The following is a 19,859-nucleotide window of genomic DNA, read 5'->3' on the forward strand; positions in this document are numbered from 1 at the left end:
ACCGGCTGCCGTCCCCCCTCCTGCCCCGGTGTCTGAAACCGGCTGCCCCTCCCCTCCACCGCCCCGGTGTCTGAAACCGGCTGCCCATCCCCCTCCCCCGCCCCGGTGTCTGAAACCGGCTGCCCATCCCCCTCCCCCGCCCCGGTGTCTGAAACCGGCTGCCCCTCCCCTCCACCGCCCCGGTGTCTGAAACCGGCTGCCCGTCCCCACTCCCGCCCCGGTGTCTGAAACCGGCTGCCGTCCCCTCCCCGCCCCGGTGTCTGAAACCGGCTGCCCGTTCCCCCTCCCGCCCCGGTGTCTGAAACCGGCTGCCCGTCCCCTCCACCGCCCCGGTGTCTGAAACCGGCTGCCCGTCCCCCTCCCCTCCACCGCCCCGTTGTCTGAAACCGGCTGCCCGTCCCCCTCCCCTTCACCGCCCCGGTGTCTGAAACCGGCTGCCCGTCCCCCCTCCCGCCCCGGTGTCTGAAACCGGCTGCCCGTCCCCTCCACCGCACCGGTGTCTGAAACCGGCTGCCCATCCCCTCCCCCGCCCCGGTGTCTGAAACCGGCTGCCCGTCCCCTCCCCTCCCCCGCCCTGGTGTCCGAAACCGGCTGCCCGTCCCCCCTCCCGCCCCGGTGTCTGAAACCGGCTGCCCCTCCCCTCCACCGCCCCGGTGTCTGAAACCGGCTGCCCGTCCCCTCCACCGCCCCGGTGTCTGAAACCGGCTGCCCGTCCCCTCCACCGCCCCGGTGTCTGAAACCGGCTGCCCGTCCCCTCCACCGCCTCGGTGTCTGAAACCGGCTGCCCGTCCCCTCCACCGCCCCGCTGTCTGAAACCGGCTGCCCGTCTCCTCCACCGCCCCGGTGTCTGAAACCGGCTACCCTCCCCCTCCCCCGCCCCGGTGTCTGAAACCGGCTCACCGTCCCCTCCCCCGCCCCGGTGTCTGAAACCGGCTGCCCCCTCCCCTCCCCCGCCCCCGTGTCTGAAACCGGCTGCCCGTCCACTCCCCTCCCCCGCCCCGGTGTCTGAAACCGGCCGCCCGTCCCCTCCCCCGCCCCGGTGTCTAAAACCGGCTGCCCGTCCCCTCCACCGCCCGGGTGTCTGAAACCGGCTGCCCGTCCCCTCCACCGCCCCGGTGTCTGAAACCGGCTGCCCGTCCCCTCCACCGTCCCGGTGTCTGAAACCGGCTGCCTGCCCTCTTCCCCCGCCCCGGTGTCCGAGACCGGCAGCCCGTCCCCACTCCCGCCCCGGTGCCTGAAACCGGCTGCCCGTCCCCTCAACCCGCCCCGGTGTCTGAAACCGGCTGCCCGACCCCTCCCCTCCCCGCCCCGGTGTCTGAAACCGGATGCGCGTCCGCCCTCCCGCCCCGGTGTCTGAAACCGGCTGCCCCTCCCCTCCACCGCCCCGGTGTCTGAAACCGGCTGCCCGTCCCCATCACCGCCCCGGTGTCTGAAACCGGCTGCTCGTCCCCTCCACCGCCCCGGTGTCTGAAACCGGCTGCCCGTCCCATCCACCGCCCCGGTGTCTGAAACCGGCTGCCCGTCCCCTCCCCCGCCTCGGTGTCTGAAACCGGCTGCCCGTCCCCTCCACCGCCCCGGTGTCTGAAACCGGCTGCCTGTCCTCTCCCCCGCCCCGGTGTCCGAAACCGGCTGCCCGTCCCCTCCACCGCCCCGGTGTCTGAAACCGGCTGCCCGTCCCCCTCCCCTCCACCGCCCCGGTGTCTGAAACCGGCTGCCCGTCCCCTGCACCGCCCCAGTGTCTGAAACCGGCTGCCCGTCCCCTCCACCGCCCCGATGTCTGAAACCGGCTGCCGTCCCCTCCCCCGCCTCGGTGTCTGAAACCGGCTGCCCGTCCCCTCCACCGCCCCGGTGTCTGAAACCGGCTGCCGGTCATCTCCCCCGCCCCGGTGTCCGAAACCGGCTGCCCGTCCCCTCCACCGCCCCGGTGTCTGAAACCGGCTGCCCGTCCCCTCCCCCGCCGCAGTGTCTGAAACCGGCTGCCCGTCCCCACTCCCAACCGGGTGCCTGAAACGGCTGCCCGTCCCCTCCACCGCCCCGGTGTCTGAAACCGGCTGCCCGTCCCCTCCACCGCCCCGATGTCTGAAACCGGCTGCCCGTCTCCTCCACCGCCCCGGTGTCTGAAACCGGCTGCCCGTCCCCTCCCCCGCCCCGGTGTCTGAAACCGGCTGCCCCTCCCCTCCCCCGCCCCGGTGTCTGAAACCGGCTGCCCGTCCCCTCCCCTCCCCGCCCCGGTGTCTGAAACCGGCCGCCCGTCCCCTCCACCGCCCGGGTGTCTGAAACCGGCTGCCCGTCCCCTCCACCCCCCGGTGTCTGAAACTGGCTGCCCGTCCCCTCCACCGCCCCGGTGTTTGAAACCGGCTGCCGTCCCCACTCCCGCCCCGGTGTCCGAAACCGGCTGCCCGTCCCCTCCTCCGCCCCGCTGTCTGAAACCGGCTGCCCGTCCCCCCTCCCGCCCCGGTGTCTGAAACCGGCTGCCCCTCCCCTCCACCGCCCCGGTGTCTGAAACCGGCTGCCCGTCCCCCCTCCCGCCCCGGTGTCTGAAACCGGCTGCCCGTCCCCTCAACCGCCCCGGTGTCTGAAACCGGCTGCCCGTCCCCTCCCCCGCCCCGGTGTCTGATACCGGCTGCCCGTCCCCTCCCCCGCCCCGGTGTCTGAAACCGGCTGCCCGTCCCCCCTCCCGCCCCGGTGTCTGAAACCGGCTGCCCGTCCCCTCCACCGCCCGGTGTCTGAAACCGGCTGCCCGTCCCCTCCCCCGCCCCGGTGTCTGATACCGGCTGCCCGTCCCCTCCCCCGCCCCGGTGTCTGAAACCGGCTGCCCGTCCCCTCCCCCGCTCCGCTGTCTGAAACCGGTTGCCCGTCCCCCCTCCCGCCCCGGTGTCTGAAACGGCTGCCCGTCCCCTCCACCGCCCCGGTGTCTGAAACCGGCTGCCCGTCCCCTCCACCGCCCCGGTGTCTGAAACTGGCTTCCCGTCCCCTGCACCGCCCCGGTGTCTGAAACCGGCTGCCCGTCCCCTCCACCGCCCCAGTGTCTGAAACCGGCTGCCGTCCCCTCCCCCGCTCCGGTGTCTGAAACCGGCTGCCCGTCCCCCTCCCCTCCACCGCCCCGGTGTCTGAAACCGGCTGCCTGTCCTCTCCCCCGCCCCGGTGTCCGAAACCGGCTTCCCGTCCCCTCCCCTCCACCGCCCCGGTGTCTGAAACCGGCTGCCCGTCCCCTCCCCCCGCCCCGGTGTCTGAAACCGGCTGCCCGTCCCCACTCCCGCCCCGGTGCCTGAAACCGGCTGCCCGTCCCCTCCACCGCCCCGGTGTCTGAAACCGGCTGCCCATCCCCTCCACCGCCCCGGTGTCTGAAACCGGCTGCCCCTCCCCTCCCCCGCCCCGGTGTCTGAAACCGGCTGCCCGACCCCTCCCCTCCACCGCCCCGGTGTCTGAAACCGGCTGCCCGTCCCCTCCACCGCCCCGGTGTCTGAAACCGGCTGCCCGTCCCCCTCCCCTCCACCGCTCCGGTGTCTGAAACCGGCTGCCCGTCCCCACTCCCGCCCCGGTGTCTGAAACCGGCTGCCCGTCCCCCCTCCCGCCCCTTTGCCTGAAACCGGCTGCCCCTCCCCTCCACCGCCCCGGTGTCTGAAACCGGCTGCCCGTCCCCCTCCCCTCCACCGCCCCGGTGTCTGAAACCGGCTGCCCGTCCCCTCCCCCGCCCCGGTGTCTGAAACCGGCTAACTGTCCCCCTCCCCTCCACCGCCCCGGTGTCTGAAACCGGCTGCCTGTCCTCTCCCCCGCCCCGGTGTCCGAAACCGGCTTCCCGTCCCCTCCCCTCCACCGCCCCGGTGTCTGAAACCGGCTGCCCGTCCCCTCCCCCGCCCCGGTGTCTGAAACCGGCTGCCCGTCCCCACTCCCGCCCCGGTGCCTGAAACCGGCTGCCCGTCCCCTCCACCGCCCCGGTGTCTGAAACCGGCTGCCCGTCCCCTCCACCGCCCCGGTGTCTGAAACGGCTGCCCCCGCCCCGGTGTCTGAAACCGGTTGCCCCTCCCCTCCCCGCCCCGGTGTCTGAAACCGGCTGCCCGACCCCTCCCCTCCCCCGCCCCGGTGTCTGAAACCGGCCGCCCGTCCCCTCCGCGCTCCGGTGTCTGAAACCGGCTGCCCCTCCCCTCCACCGCCCCGGTGTCTGAAACCGGCTGCCCGTCCCCTCCCCCGCCCCGGTGTCTAAAACCGGCTGCCCGTCCCCTCCACCGCCCGGGTGTCTGAAACCGGCTGCCCGTCCCCTCCACCGCCCCGGTGTCTGAAACCGGCTGCCCGTCCCCTCCACCGTCCCGGTGTCTGAAACCGGCTGCCTGCCCTCTTCCCCCGCCCCGGTGTCCGAGACCAGCAGCCCGTCCCCACTCCCGCCCCGGTGCCTGAAACCGGCTGCCCGTCCCCTCAACCCGCCCCGGTGTCTGAAACCGGCTGCCCGACCCCTCCCCTCCCCGCCCCGGTGTCTGAAACCGGATGCGCGTCCCCCCTCCCGCCCCGGTGTCTGAAACCGGCTGCCCCTCCCCTCCACCGCCCCGGTGTCTGAAACCGGCTGCCCGTCCCCATCACCGCCCCGGTGTCTGAAACCGGCTGCTCGTCCCCTCCACCGCCCCGGTGTCTGAAACCGGCTGCCCGTCCCATCCACCGCCCCGGTGTCTGAAACCGGCTGCCGTCCCCTCCCCCGCCTCGGTGTCTGAACCGGCTGCCCGTCCCCTCCACCGCCCCGGTGTCTGAAACCGGCTGCCTGTCCTCTCCCCCGCCCCGGTGTCCGAAACCGGCTTCCCGTCCCCTCCCCTCCACCGCCCCGGTGTCTGAAACCGGCTGCCCGTCCCCTCCCCCGCCCCGGTGTCTGAAACCGGCTGCCCGTCCCCACTCCCGCCCCGGTGCCTGAAACCGGCTGCCCGTCCCCTCCACCGCCCCGGTGTCTGAAACCGGCTGCCCGTCCCTCCACCGCCCCGGTGTCTGAAACCGGCTGCCCCCGCCCCGGTGTCTGAAACCGGCTGCCCCTCCCCTCCCCGCCCCGGTGTCTGAAACCGGCTGCCCGACCCCTCCCCTCCCCCGCCCCGGTGTCTGAAACCGGCCGCCCGTCCCCTCCGCGCTCCGGTGTCTGAAACCGGCTGCCCCTCCCCTCCACCGCCCCGGTGTCTGAAACCGGCTGCCCGTCCCCTCCCCCGCCCCGGTGTCTAAAACCGGCTGCCCGTCCCCTCCACCGCCCGGGTGTGTGAAACCGGCTGCCCGTCCCCTCCACCGCCCCGGTGTCTGAAACCGGCTGCCCGTCCCCTCCACCGTCCCGGTGTCTGAAACCGGCTGCCTGCCCTCTTCCCCGCCCCGGTGTCCGAGACCAGCAGCCCGTCCCCACTCCCGCCCCGGTGCCTGAAACCGGCTGCCCGTCCCCTCAACCCGCCCCGGTGTCTGAAACCGGCTGCCCGACCCCTCCCCTCCCCGCCCCGGTGTCTGAAACCGGATGCGCGTCCCCCCTCCCGCCCCGGTGTCTGAAACCGGCTGCCCCTCCCCTCCACCGCCCCGGTGTCTGAAACCGGCTGCCCGTCCCCATCACCGCCCCGGTGTCTGAAACCGGCTGCTCGTCCCCTCCACCGCCCCGGTGTCTGAAACCGGCTGCCCGTCCCATCCACCGCCCCGGTGTCTGAAACCGGCTGCCGTCCCCTCCCCCGCCTCGGTGTCTGAAACCGGCTGCCCGTCCCCTCCACCGCCCCGGTGTCTGAAACCGGCTGCCTGTCCTCTCCCCCGCCCCGGTGTCCGAAACCGGCTGCCCGTCCCCTCCACCGCCCCGGTGTCTGAAACCGGCTGCCCGTCCCCCTCCCCTCCACCGCCCCGGTGTCTGAAACCGGCTGCCCGTCCCCTGCACCGCCCCAGTGTCTGAAACCGGCTGCCCGTCCCCTCCACCGCCCCGATGTCTGAAACCGGCTGCCGTCCCCTCCCCCGCCTCGGTGTCTGAAACCGGCTGCCCGTCCCCTCCACCGCCCGGTGTCTGAAACCGGCTGCCGGTCATCTCCCCCGCCCCGGTGTCCGAAACCGGCTGCCCGTCCCCTCCACCGCCCCGGTGTCTGAAACCGGCTGCCCGTCCCCTCCCCCGCCCCAGTGTCTGAAACCGGCTGCCCGTCCCCACTCCCACCCCGGTGCCTGAAACCGGCTGCCCGTCCCCTCCACCGCCCCGGTGTCTGAAACCGGCTGCCCGTCCCTCCACCGCCCCGATGTCTGAAACCGGCTGCCCGTCTCCTCCACCGCCCCGGTGTCTGAAACCGGCTGCCCCTCCCCTCCCCGCCCCGGTGTCTGAAACCGGCCGCCCGTCCCCTCCACCGCCCGGGTGTCTGAAACCGGCTGCCCGTCCCCTCCACCCCCCGGTGTCTGAAACTGGCTGCCCGTCCCCTCCACCGCCCCGGGTTTGAAACCGGCTGCCGTCCCCACTCCCGCCCCGGTGTCCGAAACCGGCTGCCCGTCCCTCCTCCGCCCCGCTGTCTGAAACCGGCTGCCCGTCCCCCCTCCCGCCCCGGTGTCTGAAACCGGCTGCCCCTCCCCTCCACCGCCCCGGTGTCTGAAACCGGCTTCCCGTCCCCCCTCCCGCCCCGGTGTCTGAAACCGGCTGCCCGTCCCCTCCACCGCCCCGGTGTCTGAAACCGGCTGCCCGTCCCCTCCCCCGCCCCGGTGTCTGATACCGGCTGCCCGTCCCCTCCCCGCCCCGGTGTCTGAAACCGGCTGCCCGTCCCCTCCCCCGCTCCGCTGTCTGAAACCGGTTGCCCGTCCCCCCTCCCGCCCCGGTGTCTGAAACCGGCTTCCCCTCCCCTCCACCGCCCCGGTGTCTGAAACCGGCTGCCCGTCCCCTTCCCCTTCACCGCCCCGGTGTCTGAAACCGGCTGCCCGTCCCCCCTCCCGCCCCGGTGTCTGAAACCGGCTGCCCGTCCCCTCCACCGCCCCGGTGTCTGAAACCGGCTGCCCGTCCCCTCCCCCGCCCCGGTGTCTGATACCGGCTGCCCGTCCCCTCCCCCGCCCCGGTGTCTGAAACCGGCTGCCCGTCCCCTCCCCTCCCCTGCCTCGGTGTCTGAAACCGGCTGCCCGTCCCCCCTCCCGCCCCGGTGTCTGAAACCGGCTGCCCGTCCCCTCCACCGCCCCGGTGTCTGAAACGGCTGCCCGTCCCCTCCACCGCCCCGGTGTCTGAAACTGGCTTCCCGTCCCCTGCACCGCCCCGGTGTCTGAAACCGGCTGCCCGTCCCCTCCACCGCCCCAGTGTCTGAAACCGGCTGCCGTCCCCTCCCCCGCTCCGGTGTCTGAAACCGGCTGCCCGTCCCCCTCCCCTCCACCGCCCCGGTGTCTGAAACCGGCTGCCTGTCCTCTCCCCCGCCCCGGTGTCCGAAACCGGCTTCCCGTCCCTCCCCTCCACCGCCCCGGTGTCTGAAACCGGCTGCCCGTCCCCTCCCCCGCCCCGGTGTCTGAAACCGGCTGCCCGTCCCCACTCCCGCCCCGGTGCTGAAACCGGCTGCCCGTCCCCTCCACCGCCCCGGTGTCTGAAACCGGCTGCCCATCCCCTCCACCGCCCCGGTGTCTGAAACCGGCTGCCCCTCCCCTCCCCGCCCCGGTGTCTGAAACCGGCTGCCCGACCCCTCCCCTCCACCGCCCCGGTGTCTGAAACCGGCTGCCCGTCCCCTCCACCGCCCCGGTGTCTGAAACCGGCTGCCCGTCCCCCTCCCCTCCACCGCTCCGGTGTCTGAAACCGGCTGCCCGTCCCCACTCCCGCCCCGGTGTCTGAAACCGGCTGCCCGTCCCCCCTCCCGCCCCTTTGCCTGAAACCGGCTGCCCCTCCCCTCCACCGCCCCGGTGTCTGAAACCGGCTGCCCGTCCCCCTCCCCTCCACCGCCCCGGTGTCTGAAACCGGCTGCCCGTCCCTCCCCCGCCCCCGGTGTCTGAAACCGGCTAACTGTCCCCCTCCCCTCCACCGCCCCGGTGTCTGAAACCGGCTGCCTGTCCTCTCCCCCGCCCCGGTGTCCGAAACCGGCTTCCCGTCCCCTCCCCTCCACCGCCCCGGTGTCTGAAACCGGCTGCCCGTCCCCTCCCCCGCCCCGGTGTCTGAAACCGGCTGCCCGTCCCCACTCCCGCCCCGGTGCCTGAAACCGGCTGCCCGTCCCCTCCACCGCCCCGGTGTCTGAAACCGGCTGCCCGTCCCCTCCACCGCCCCGGTGTCTGAAACCGGCTGCCCCCGCCCCGGTGTCTGAAACCGGCTGCCCCTCCCCTCCCCGCCCCGGTGTCTGAAACCGGCTGCCCGACCCCTCCCCTCCCCCGCCCCGGTGTCTGAAACCGGCCGCCCGTCCCCTCCACCGCCCCGGTGTCTGAAACCGGCAGCCCGTCCCCACTCCCGCCCCGGTGTCTGAAACCGGCTGCCCGTCCCCCCTCCCGCCCCTTTGCCTGAAACCGGCTGCCCCTCCCCTCCACCGCCCCGGTGTCTGAAACCGGCTGCCCGTCCCCCTCCCCTCCACCGCCCCGGTGTCTGAAACCGGCTGCCCGTCCCCTCCACCGCCCCGGTGTCTGAAACCGGCTGCCCGTCCCCCTCCCCTCCACCGCCCCGGTGTCTGAAACCGGCTGCCCGTCCCCCCTCCCGCCCTGGTGTCTGAAACCGGCTGCCCGTCCCCTCCACCGCCCCGGTGTCTGAAACGGCTGCCCGTCCCCTCCCCCGCCCCGGTGTCTGAAACCGGCTGCCCGTCCCCTCCCCTCCCCCGCCCTGGTGTCTGAAACCGGCTGCCCGTCCCCCCTCCCGCCCCGGTGTCTGAAACCGGCTGCCCCTCCCCTCCACCGCCCCGGTGTCTGAAACCGGCTGCCCGTCCCCTCCACCGCCCCGGTGTCTGAAACTGGCTGCCCGTCCCCTCCACCGCCCCGGTGTCTGAAACCGGCTGCCCGTCCCCTCCACCACCCCGGTGTCTGAAACCGGCAGCCCGTCCCCTCCCCCGCCCCCGTGTCTGAAACCGGCTGCCCGTCCCCTCCCCGGTGTCTGAAACCGGCCGCCGTCCCCTCCCCCGCCCCGGTGTCTGAAACCGGCTGCCCCTCCCCTCCACCGCCCCGGTGTCTGAAACCGGCTGCCCGTCCCCTTCCCCTCCACCGCCCCGGTGTCTGAAACCAGCTGCCCGTCCCCTGCACCGCCCCGGTGTCTGAAACCGGCTGCCGTCCCCTCCCCCGCCCCGGTGCCTGAAACCGGCTGCCGTCCCCTCCCCCGCCCCGGTGTCTGAAACCGGCTGCCCGTCCCCTCCACCGCCCCGGTGTCTGAAACCGGCTGCCTGTCCTCTCCCCCGCCCCGGTGTCCGAAACCGGCTGCCCGTCCCCCTCCCCTCCCCCGCCCTGGTGTCTGAAACCGGCTGCCCCTCCCCTCCCCCGCCCCGGTGTCTGAAACCGGCTGCCCGTCCCCTCCCCTCCCCCGCCCCGGTGTCTGAAACCGGCCGCCCGTCCCCTCCACCGCCCGGGTGTCTGAAACCGGCTGCCCGTCCCCTCCACCCCCCGGTGTCTGAAACTGGCTGCCCGTCCCCTCCACCGCCCCGGTGTTTGAAACCGGCTGCCGTCCCCTCCACCGCCCCGGTGTCTGAAACCGGCTGCCCGTCCCCTCCACCGCCCCGGTGTCTGAAACCGGCAGCCCGTCCCCTCCCCCGCCCCGGTGTCTGATACCGGCTGCCCGTCCCCTCCCCCGCCCCGGTGTCTGAAACCGGCTGCCCGTCCCCTCCCCCGCTCCGCTGTCTGAAACCGGTTGCCCGTCCCCCCTCCCGCCCCGGTGTCTGAAACCGGCTTCCCCTCCCCTCCACCGCCCCGTTGTCTGAAACCGGCTGCCCGTCCCCCTCCCCTTCACCGCCCCGGTGTCTGAAACCGGCTGCCCGTCCCCCCTCCCGCCCCGGTGTCTGAAACCGGCTGCCCGTCCCCTCCACCGCCCCGGTGTCTGAAACCGGCTGCCCGTCCCCTCCCCCGCCCCGGTGTCTGATACCGGCTGCCCGTCCCCTCCCCCGCCCCGGTGTCTGAAACCGGCTGCCCGTCCCCTCCCCTGCCTCGGTGTCTGAAACCGGCTGCCCGTCCCCCCTCCCGCCCCGGTGTCTGAAACCGGCTGCCCGTCCCCTCCACCGCCCCGGTGTCTGAAACCGGCTGCCCGTCCCCTCCACCGCCCCGGTGTCTGAAACTGGCTTCCCGTCCCCTGCACCGCCCAGGTGTCTGAAACCGGCTGCCCGTCCCCTCCACCGCCCCAGTGTCTGAAACCGGCTGCCGTCCCCTCCCCCGCCCCGGTGTCTGAAACCGGCTGCCCGTCCCCCTCCCCTCCACCGCCCCGGTGTCTGAAACCGGCTGCCTGTCCTCTCCCCCGCCCCGGTGTCCGAAACCGGCTTCCCGTCCCCTCCCCTCCACCGCCCCGGTGTCTGAAACCGGCTGCCCGTCCCCTCCCCCGCCCCGGTGTCTGAAACCGGCTGCCCGTCCCCACTCCCGCCCCGGTGCCTGAAACCGGCTGCCCGTCCCCTCCACCGCCCCGGTGTCTGAAACCGGCTGCCCGCCCCCCCTCCCGCCCCGGTGTCTGAAACCGGCTTCCCGTCCCCTCCCCTCCACCGCCCCGGTGTCTGAAACCGGCTGCCCGTCCCCTCCACCGCCCCGGTGTCTGAAACCGGCTGCCCGTCCCCTCCACCGCCCCGGTGTCTGAAACCGGCTGCCCCCGCCCCGGTGTCTGAAACCGGCTGCCCCTCCCCTCCCCGCCCCGGTGTCTGAAACCGGCTGCCCGACCCCTCCCCTCCCCCGCCCCGGTGTCTGAAACCGGCCGCCCGTCCCCTCCCCGCTCCGGTGTCTGAAACCGGCTGCCCCTCCCCTCCACCGCCCCCGTGTCTGAAACCGGCTGCCCGTCCCCTCCACCGCCCCGGTGTCTGAAACCGGCTGCCCGTCCCCTCCACCGCCCCGGTGTCTGAAACCGGCTGCCCGTCCCCCCTCCCGCCCCTTTGCCTGAAACCGGCTGCCCCTCCCCTCCACCGCCCCGGTGTCTGAAACCGGCTGCCCGTCCCCCTCCCCTCCACCGCCCCGGTGTCTGAAACCGGCTGCCCGTCCCCTCCCCCGCCCCGGTGTCTGAAACCGGCTGCCTGTCCCCCTCCCCTCCACCGCCCCGGTGTCTGAAACCGGCTGCCTGTCCTCTCCCCCGCCCCGGTGTCCGAAACCGGCTTCCCGTCCCCTCCCCTCCACCGCCCCGGTGTCTGAAACCGGCTGCCCGTCCCCCTCCCCTCCACCGCCCCGGTGTCTGAAACCGGCTGCCTGTCCTCTCCCCCGCCCCGGTGTCCGAAACCGGCTTCCCGTCCCCTCCCCTCCACCGCCCCGGTGTCTGAAACCGGCTGCCCGTCCCCTCCCCCGCCCCGGTGTCTGAAACCGGCTGCCCGTCCCCACTCCCGCCCCGGTGCCTGAAACCGGCTGCCCGTCCCCTCCACCGCCCCGGTGTCTGAAACCGGCTGCCCCCGCCCCGGTGTCTGAAACCGGCTGCCCCTCCCCTCCCCCGCCCCGGTGTCTGAAACCGGCTGCCCGACCCCTCCCCTCCCCCGCCCCGGTGTCTGAAACCGGCCGCCCGTCCCCTCCCCGCTCCGGTGTCTGAAACCGGCTGCCCCTCCCCTCCACCGCCCCGGTGTCTGAAACCGGCTGCCCGTCCCCTTCACCGCCCCGGTGTCTGAAACCGGCTGCCCGTCCCCTCCACCGCCCCGGTGTCTGAAACCGGCTGCCCGTCCCCCCTCCCGCCCCTTTGCCTGAAACCGGCTGCCCCTCCCCTCCACCGCCCCGGTGTCTGAAACCGGCTGCCCGTCCCCCTCCCCTCCACCGCCCCGGTGTCTGAAACCGGCTGCCCGTCCCCTCCCCCGCCCCGGTGTCTGAAACCGGCTGCCTGTCCCCCTCCCCTCCACCGCCCCGGTGTCTGAAACCAGCTGCCTGTCCTCTCCCCCGCCCCGGTGTCCGAAACCGGCTTCCCGTCCCGTCCCCTCCACCGCCCCGGTGTCTGAAACCGGCTGCCCGTCCCCCTCCCCTCCACCGCCCCGGTGTCTGAAACCGGCTGCCTGTCCTCTCCCCCGCCCCGGTGTCCGAAACCGGCTTCCCGTCCCCTCCCCTCCACCGCCCCGGTGTCTGAAACCGGCTGCCCGTCCCCTCCCCCGCCCCGGTGTCTGAAACCGGCTGCCCGTCCCCACTCCCGCCCCGGTGCCTGAAACCGGCTGCCCGTCCCCTCCACCGCCCCGGTGTCTGAAACCGGCTGCCCCCGCCCCGGTGTCTGAAACCGGCTGCCCCTCCCCTCCCCCGCCCCGGTGTCTGAAACCGGCTGCCCGACCCCTCCCCTCCCCCGCCCCGGTGTCTGAAACCGGCCGCCCGTCCCCTCCCCGCTTCGGTGTCTGAAACCGGCTGCCCCTCCCCTCCACCGCCCCGGTGTCTGAAACCGGCTGCCCGTCCCCTTCACCGCCCCGGTGTCTGAAACCGGCTGCCCGTCCCCTCCACCGCTCCGGTGTCTGAAACCGGCTGCCCGTCCCCACTCCCGCCCCGGTGTCTGAAACCGGCTGCCCGTCCCCCCTCCCGCCCCTTTGCCTGAAACCGGCTGCCCCTCCCCTCCACCGCCCCGGTGTCTGAAACCGGCTGCCCGTCCCCCTCCCCTCCACCGCCCTGGTGTCTGAAACCGGCTGCCCGTCCCCTCCACCGCCCCGGTGTCTGAAACCGGCTGCCCGTCCCCCCTCCTGCCCTGGTTTCTGAAACCGGCTGCCCCTCCCCTCCACCGCCCCGATGTCTGAAACCGGCTGCCCGTCCCCCTCCCCTCCACCGCCCCGGTGTCTGAAACCGGCTGCCCGTCCCCCCTCCCGCCCTGGTGTCTGAAACCGGCTGCCCGTCCCCTCCACCGCCCCGGTGTCTGAAACGGCTGCCCGTCCCCTCCCCCGCCCCGGTGTCTGAAACCGGCTGCCCGTCCCCCCTCCCGCCCCGGTGTCTGAAACCGGCTGCCCCTCCCCTCCCCTCCACCGCCCCGGTGTCTGAAACCGGCTGCCCGTCCCCCTCCCCTCCACCGCCCCGGTGTCTGAAACCGGCTGCCCGTCCCCACTCCCGCCCCGGTGTCTGAAACCGGCTGCCCGTCCCCTCCCCGGTGTCTGAAACCGGCTGACGTCCCCTCCCCTGCCCCGGTGTCTGAAACCGGCTGCCCCTCCCCTCCACCGCCCCGGTGTCTGAAACCGGCTGCCCGTCCCCTCCACCGCCCCGGTGTCTGAAACCGGCTGCCCGTCCCCTCCACCGCTCCGGTGTCTGAAACCGGCTGCCCGTCCCCACTCCCGCCCCGGTGTCTGAAACCGGCTGCCCGTCCCCCCTCCCGCCCCTTTGCCTGAAACCGGCTGCCCCTCCCCTCCACCGCCCCGGTGTCTGAAACCGGCTGCCCGTCCCCCTCCCCTCCACCGCCCCGGTGTCTGAAACCGGCTGCCCCTCCCCTCCACTCCACCGCCCCGGTGTCTGAAACCGGCTGCCCGTCCCCTCCACCGCCCCGGTGTCTGAAACCGGCTGCCCGTCCCCCCTCCTGCCCTGGTGTCTGAAACCGGCTGCCCCTCCCCTCCACCGCCCCGGTGTCTGAAACCGGCTGCCCGTCCCCCTCCCCTCCACCGCCCCGGTGTCTGAAACCGGCTCCCCGTCCCCTCCACCGCCTTGGTGTCTGAAACGGCTGCCCGTCCCCTCCCCCGCCCCGGTGTCTGAAACAGGCTCCCCGTCCCCTCCCCTCCCCCGCCCTGGTGTCTGAAACCGGCTGCCCGTCCCCCCTCCCGCCCCGGTGTCTGAAACCGGCTGCCCCTCCCCTCCACCGCCCCGGTGTCTGAAACCGGCTGCCTGTCCTCTCCCCCGCCCCGATGTCCGAAACCGGCTTCCTGTCCCCTCCCCTCCACCGCCCCGGTGTCTGAAACCGGCTGCCCGTCCCCCTCCCCTCCACCGCCCCGGTGTCTGAAACCGGCTGCCTGTCCTCTCCCCCGCCCCGGTGTCCGAAACCGGCTTCCCGTCCCCTCCCCTCCACCGCCCCGGTGTCTGAAACCGGCTGCCCGTCCCCTCCCCCGCCCCGGTGTCTGAAACCGGCTGCCCGTCCCCACTCCCGCCCCGGTGCCTGAAACAGGCTGCCCGTCCCCTCCACCGCCCCGGTGTCTGAGACCGGCTGCCCCCGCCCCGGTGTCTGAAACCGGCTGCCCCTCCCCTCCCCCGCCCCGGTGTCTGAAACCGGCTGCACGACCCCTCCCCTCCCCCGCCCCGGTGTCTGAAACCGGCCGCCCGTCCCCTCCCCGCTCCGGTGTCTGAAACCGGCTGCCCCTCCCCTCCACCGCCCCGGTGTCTGAAACCGGCTGCCCGTCCCCTCCACCGCCCCGGTGTCTGAAACCGGCTGCCCGTCCCCTCCACCGCTCCGGTGTCTGAAACCGGCTGCCCGTCCCCACTCCCGCCCCGGTGTCTGAAACCGGCTGCCCGTCCCCCCTCCCGCCCCTTTGCCTGAAACCGGCTGCCCCTCCCCTCCACCGCCCCGGTGTCTGAAACCGGCTGCCCCTCCCCTCCACCGCCCCGGTGTCTGAAACCGGCTGCCCTTCCCCCTCCCCTCCACCGCACTGGTGCCTGAAACCGGCTGCCCGTCCCCTCCACCGCCCCGGTGTCTGAAACCGGCTGCCCGTCCCCCCTCCTGCCCTGGTGTCTGAAACCGGCTGCCCCTCCCCTCCACCGCCCCGGTGTCTGAAACCGGCTGCCCGTCCCCCTCCCCTCCACCGCCCCGGTGTCTGAAACCGGCTGCCCGTCCCCCCTCCCGCCCTGGTGTCTGAAACCGGCTGCCCGTCCCCTCCACCGCCCCGGTGTCTGAAACGGCTGCCCGTCCCCTCCCCCGCCCCGGTGTCTGAAACCGGCTGCCCGTCCCCTCCCCCGCCCCGGTGTCTGAAACCGGCTGCCCGTCCCCTCCCCTCCCCCGCCCTGGTGTCTGAAACCGGCTGCCCGTCCCCCCTCCCGCCCCGGTGTCTGAAACATGCTGCCCCTCCCCTCCCCTCCACCGCCCCGGTGTCTGAAACCGGCTGCCCCTCCCCTCCACCGCCCCGGTGTCTGAAACCGGCTGCCCGTCCCCTCCCCGGTGTCTGAAACCGGCTGCCGTCCCCTCCCCCGCCCCGGTGTCTGAAACCGGCTGCCCCTCCCCTCCACCGCCCCGGTGTCTGAAACCGGCTGCCCGACCCCTCCACCGCTCCGGTGTCTGAAACCGGCTGCCCGTCCCCACTCCCGCCCCGGTGTCTGAAACCGGCTGCCCGTCCCCCCTCCCGCCCCTTTGCCTGAAACCGGCTGCCCCTCCCCTCCACCGCCCCGGTGTCTGAAACCGGCTGCCCGTCCCCCTCCCCTCCACCGCCCCGGTGTCTGAAACCGGCTGCCCCTCCCCTCCACCGCCCCGGTGTCTGAAACCGGCTGCCCGTCCCCCCTCCTGCCCTGGTGTCTGAAACCGGCTGCCCCTCCCCTCCACCGCCCCGGTGTCTGAAACCGGCTGCCCGTCCCCCCTCCCGCCCTGGTGTCTGAAACCGGCTGCCCGTCCCCTCCACCGCCCCGGTGTCTGAAACGGCTGCCCGTCCCCTCCCCCGCCCCGGTGTCTGAAACCGGCTGCCCGTCCCCTCCCCCGCCCCGGTGTCTGAAACCGGCTGCCCGTCCCCTCCCCTCCCCCGCCCTGGTGTCTGAAACCGGCTGCCCGTCCCCCCTCCCGCCCCGGTGTCTGAAACATGCTGCCCCTCCCCTCCCCTCCACCGCCCCGGTGTCTGAAACCGGCTGCCCCTCCCCTCCACCGCCCCGGTGTCTGAAACCGGCTGCCCGTCCCCTCCCCGGTGTCTGAAACCGGCTGCCGTCCCCTCCCCCGCCCCGGTGTCTGAAACCGGCTGCCCCTCCCCTCCACCGCCCCGGTGTCTGAAACCGGCTGCCCGTCCCCTCCACCGCTCCGGTGTCTGAAACCGGCTGCCCGTCCCCACTCCCGCCCCGGTGTCTGAAACCGGCTGCCCGTCCCCCCTCCCGCCCCTTTGCCTGAAACCGGCTGCCCCTCCCCTCCACCGCCCCGGTGTCTGAAACCGGCTGCCCGTCCCCCTCCCCTCCACCGCCCCGGTGTCTGAAACCGGCTGCCCCTCCCCTCCACCGCCCCGGTGTCTGAAACCGGCTGCCCGTCCCCCCTCCTGCCCTGGTGTCTGAAACCGGCTGCCCCTCCCCTCCACCGCCCCGGTGTCTGAAACCGGCTGCCCGTCCCCGTCCCCTCCACCGCCCCGGTGTCTGAAACCGGCTGCCCGTCCCCTCCCCCGCCCCGGTGTCTGAAACCGGCTGCCCGTCCCCTCCCCTCCCCCGCCCTGGTGTCTGAAACCGGCTGCCCGTCCCCCCTCCCGCCCCGGTGTCTGAAACCGGCTGCCCGTCCCCTCCACCGCCCCGGTGTCTGAAACTGGCTGCCCGTCCCCTCCACCGCCCCGGTGTCTGAAACCGGCTGCCCGTCCCCTTCCCCTCCACCGCCCCGGTGTCTGAAACCGGCTGCCCGTCCCCTTCCCCTCCACCGCCCCGGTGTCTGAAACCAGCTGCCCGTCCCCTGCACCGCCCCGGTGTCTGAAACCGGCTGCCGTCCCCTCCCCCGCCCCGGTGCCTGAAACCGGCTGCCGTCCCCTCCCCCGCCCCGGTGTCTGAAACCGGCTGCCCGTCCCCTCCACCGCCCCGGTGTCTGAAACCGGCTGCCTGTCCTCTCCCCCGCCCCGGTGTCTGAAACCAGCTGCCCGTCCCCACTCCCGCCCCGGTGCCTGAAACCGGCTGCCCGACCCCTCCACCGCCCCGGTGTCTGAAACCGGCTGCCCGACCCCTCCCCCGCCCCGGTGTCTGAAACCGGCTGCCCGTCCCCTCCCCCGCCCCGGTGTCTGAAACCGGCTGCCCGTCCCCTCCCCCGCCCCGGTGTCTGAAACCGGCTGCCCGTCCCCTCCACAGCCCCGGTGTCTGTAACCGGCTGCCCGTCCCCTCCCCCGCCCCGGTGTCTGAAACCGGCTGCCCGTTCCCTCCCCCGCCCCGGTGTCTGAAACCAGCTGCCCGTCCCCTCCCCCGCCCCGGTGTCTGAAACCGGCTGCCCGTCCCCTCCCCCGCCCCGGTGTCTGAAACCGGCTGCCCGTCCCCCTCCCCCGCCCCGGTGTCTGAAACCGGCTGCCCGTCCCCTCCCCCGCCCCGGTGTCTGAAACCGGCTGCCCGTCCCCTCCCCCGCCCCGGTGTCTGAAACCGGCTGCCCAGTACGTCGCAACGAGACCCGGCCATTTAAATGTCGTCCCCATGTCTTTCCATCCAGATGGTGTGCGGCGTGGCCAACTCTCATACACCCCTTCCCCCATCCGCCCACCCACCCCAGGGCATCTCGCCCACACAACCACCTGACTGTTCTGGGCATCGCAGCTGAGCTCAGTGCTGCCCGCCCCCCCATCTCGCACACGGGCACGTCGGGAGGGGGCGGGACACTCGCCGGCTGAGCCCTGGGTAACAGGAGATCTCCTCGCACAAGCAGCCCACACATCTGAGTAGTTAGCAAGGGGGGGGGGGGTAGAAGTTAACTGTTAACTGTTGAGTTAAAATGGTCAATGGATGAACTAGTCAGGTTGGCGTCTTGTGTCCTGGCGGGAGTGAAATGTTGCTGTGACTCCAAAGTATGGTGCCAGACTCCACTGGGCGTTGCAGTGTCGCCCTCAGCCACGCTCGAGCTGTGTTTCCGTTTCCCCACATGGGCCATGGAATTGCCGATGTAACTGTGTGATTCTGCTGCCGCACCTCCATTGGTGGGAGGGTGCAATTGCAGCGTGACCTGTTTACATAGCCCCTCCCCGCCCCGCCCCGGCCGTGTATCAATGAAGACATGGACGCTTTTGCTGTGAGGCTGGCCGGACGTACACGTAGGTGTTTAGTGTACCAAGCAGATATGCACGCTGAGTGGGGGGGGGGAGGGGAACGGCTTTGCAGCATTGCCGATGATTAGAGTTCATACCTGCTCCAGCCTCTTCCTTTCTGTGACCTGGTCTGGTATCTGACGGGCTGAAAACGGCACCTTTCAACCATTCAGCCCCCTCCTCGAGTCTGTTCCACAGTAACTGGAGGAGGCCCATTCAGCCCCCACCTCGAGCCTGTTACACAGGAACAGGAGGAGGACCATTCAGCCCCCTCCTCGAGCCTGTTACACAGGAACAGGAGGAGGCCCATTCAGCCCCCTCCTCGAGCCTGTTACACAGGAACAGGAGGAGGCCCATTCAGCCCCCTCCTCGAGCCTGTTACACAGGAACAGAGGGAGGCCCATTCAGCCCCCTCCTCGAGCCTGTTACATAGGAACAGGAGGAGGCCCATTCAGCCCCCTCCTCCTCGAGCCTGTTACACAGGAACAGGAGGGGGCCCATTCCGCCCCCTCCTCGAGTCTGTTACACAGGAACAGGAGGAGGCCCATTCAGCCCCCTCCTCGAGCCTGTTACACAGGTACAGGAGGAGGCCCATTCAGCCCCCTCCTCCTCGAGGCTGTTACACAGGAACAGGAGGAGGCCCATTCAGCCCCCTCCTCGAGCCTGTTACACAGGAACAGGAGGATCCCATTCAGCCCCCTCCTCGAGCCTGCTACACAGGAACAGGAGGCCCATTCAGCCCCCTCCTCGAGCCTGCTACACAGGAACAGGAGGCCCATTCAGCCCCCTCCTCGAGCCTGTTACACAGGAACAGGAGGATCCCATTCAGCCCCCTCCTCGAGCCTGTTACACAGGAACAGGAGGCGCCTGTTGGCTGCCTATCTCTCAATCCCTTGTCCAACCTAAATCTGTCCATCTCAGGTTCGAAAGTCCCAGTCTCCCCCCCCCCCCCCCCCAGCAAGTCTGTCCCTTTATTGTGGGGGGGGGGGAGCATTAAGAGTTCCAGATTTCCATATCTTGGCCCTTGTAGAGTTCGAGACCCGCAGGCCAGTGGCGGTGAGCAGCTGCTCCGTTGCTGTGAAGTATCCGTGTCGGTGATGATGGGGTGCGCTCGGCGCTGCTCCTTCCATCGTGGATTAACCCCTGCGGACCCAAGCCCGTTGCCAGACACAGGAAGCCCAACCTGCTGCCTTCCTTTTTATTCCTCTCTCCTGGGGCTAAGAGGGTCGCTGGCCAGCCCCAGGATTTAACAGCCATCCCCAATTGCCCCTTGAACAGAGGGTCTCACTCGGCCCTTTTCAGAGGCAGTTTAGAGTCGTCCACATTGTTACGTGGGTCTGGAGTCCCGTGGAGGCCAGACCAGGGTAAGGCCGGCCGATTTCGGACCCCTTCCCGAAAGAGGATACGAGTGAACAACATGGGGTTTGAGGGCGATCGTTTCGTCGTCCCCATGACTGAACCTCGCTTTACATTCCTGATCCTTTTATTAATATGTATTAATTGGATTTGAATTCCTCCAGTTCTGCCGTGAGTGGAACCTGTGCCCCCAGAGCCAGGACCTCGGGATTACGAGCCCAGTGACAGTACCACTCGCCTTCCCCCTGCCTGTGATTTTTTTTATTAAAACCAAAAAAAATGCATCAATAAGCCCGCATCGTAACTGTGGAAATGTCAGATTTGTTTGAATGAAACGTTGGCCCCAGGTTGGATATTGCCAGCGAGCGTGTGGCCAGCGAGCGTGTTGCCAGCGAGCGTGTTGCCAGCGTGTTGCCAGCGAGCGAGTTGCCAGCGAGCGTGTGGCCAGCGAGCGTGTGGCCAGCGAGCGTGTGGCCAGCGAGCGTGTGGCCAGCGAGCGTGTGGCCAGCGAGCGTGTGGCCAGCGAGCGTGTGGCCAGCCAGCGTGTGGCCAGCCAGCGTGTTGCCAGCGAGCGAGTTGCCAGCGAGCGTGTTGCCAGCGTGTTGCCAGCGAGCGTGT

General features: G+C 71.8%; 1 pseudogene; it reads left to right on the forward strand.

The window, feature by feature from the left end:
- Positions 1-19,859, forward strand: part of LOC140405337 (histone acetyltransferase KAT5-like) — a 180,976-nt pseudogene that overhangs the window by 44,032 nt on the left and 117,085 nt on the right.

Source organism: Scyliorhinus torazame, chromosome X (genome assembly GCF_047496885.1).
Source record: "Scyliorhinus torazame isolate Kashiwa2021f chromosome X, sScyTor2.1, whole genome shotgun sequence".
In the NCBI taxonomy this organism is placed as follows: domain Eukaryota; kingdom Metazoa; phylum Chordata; class Chondrichthyes; order Carcharhiniformes; family Scyliorhinidae; genus Scyliorhinus; species Scyliorhinus torazame.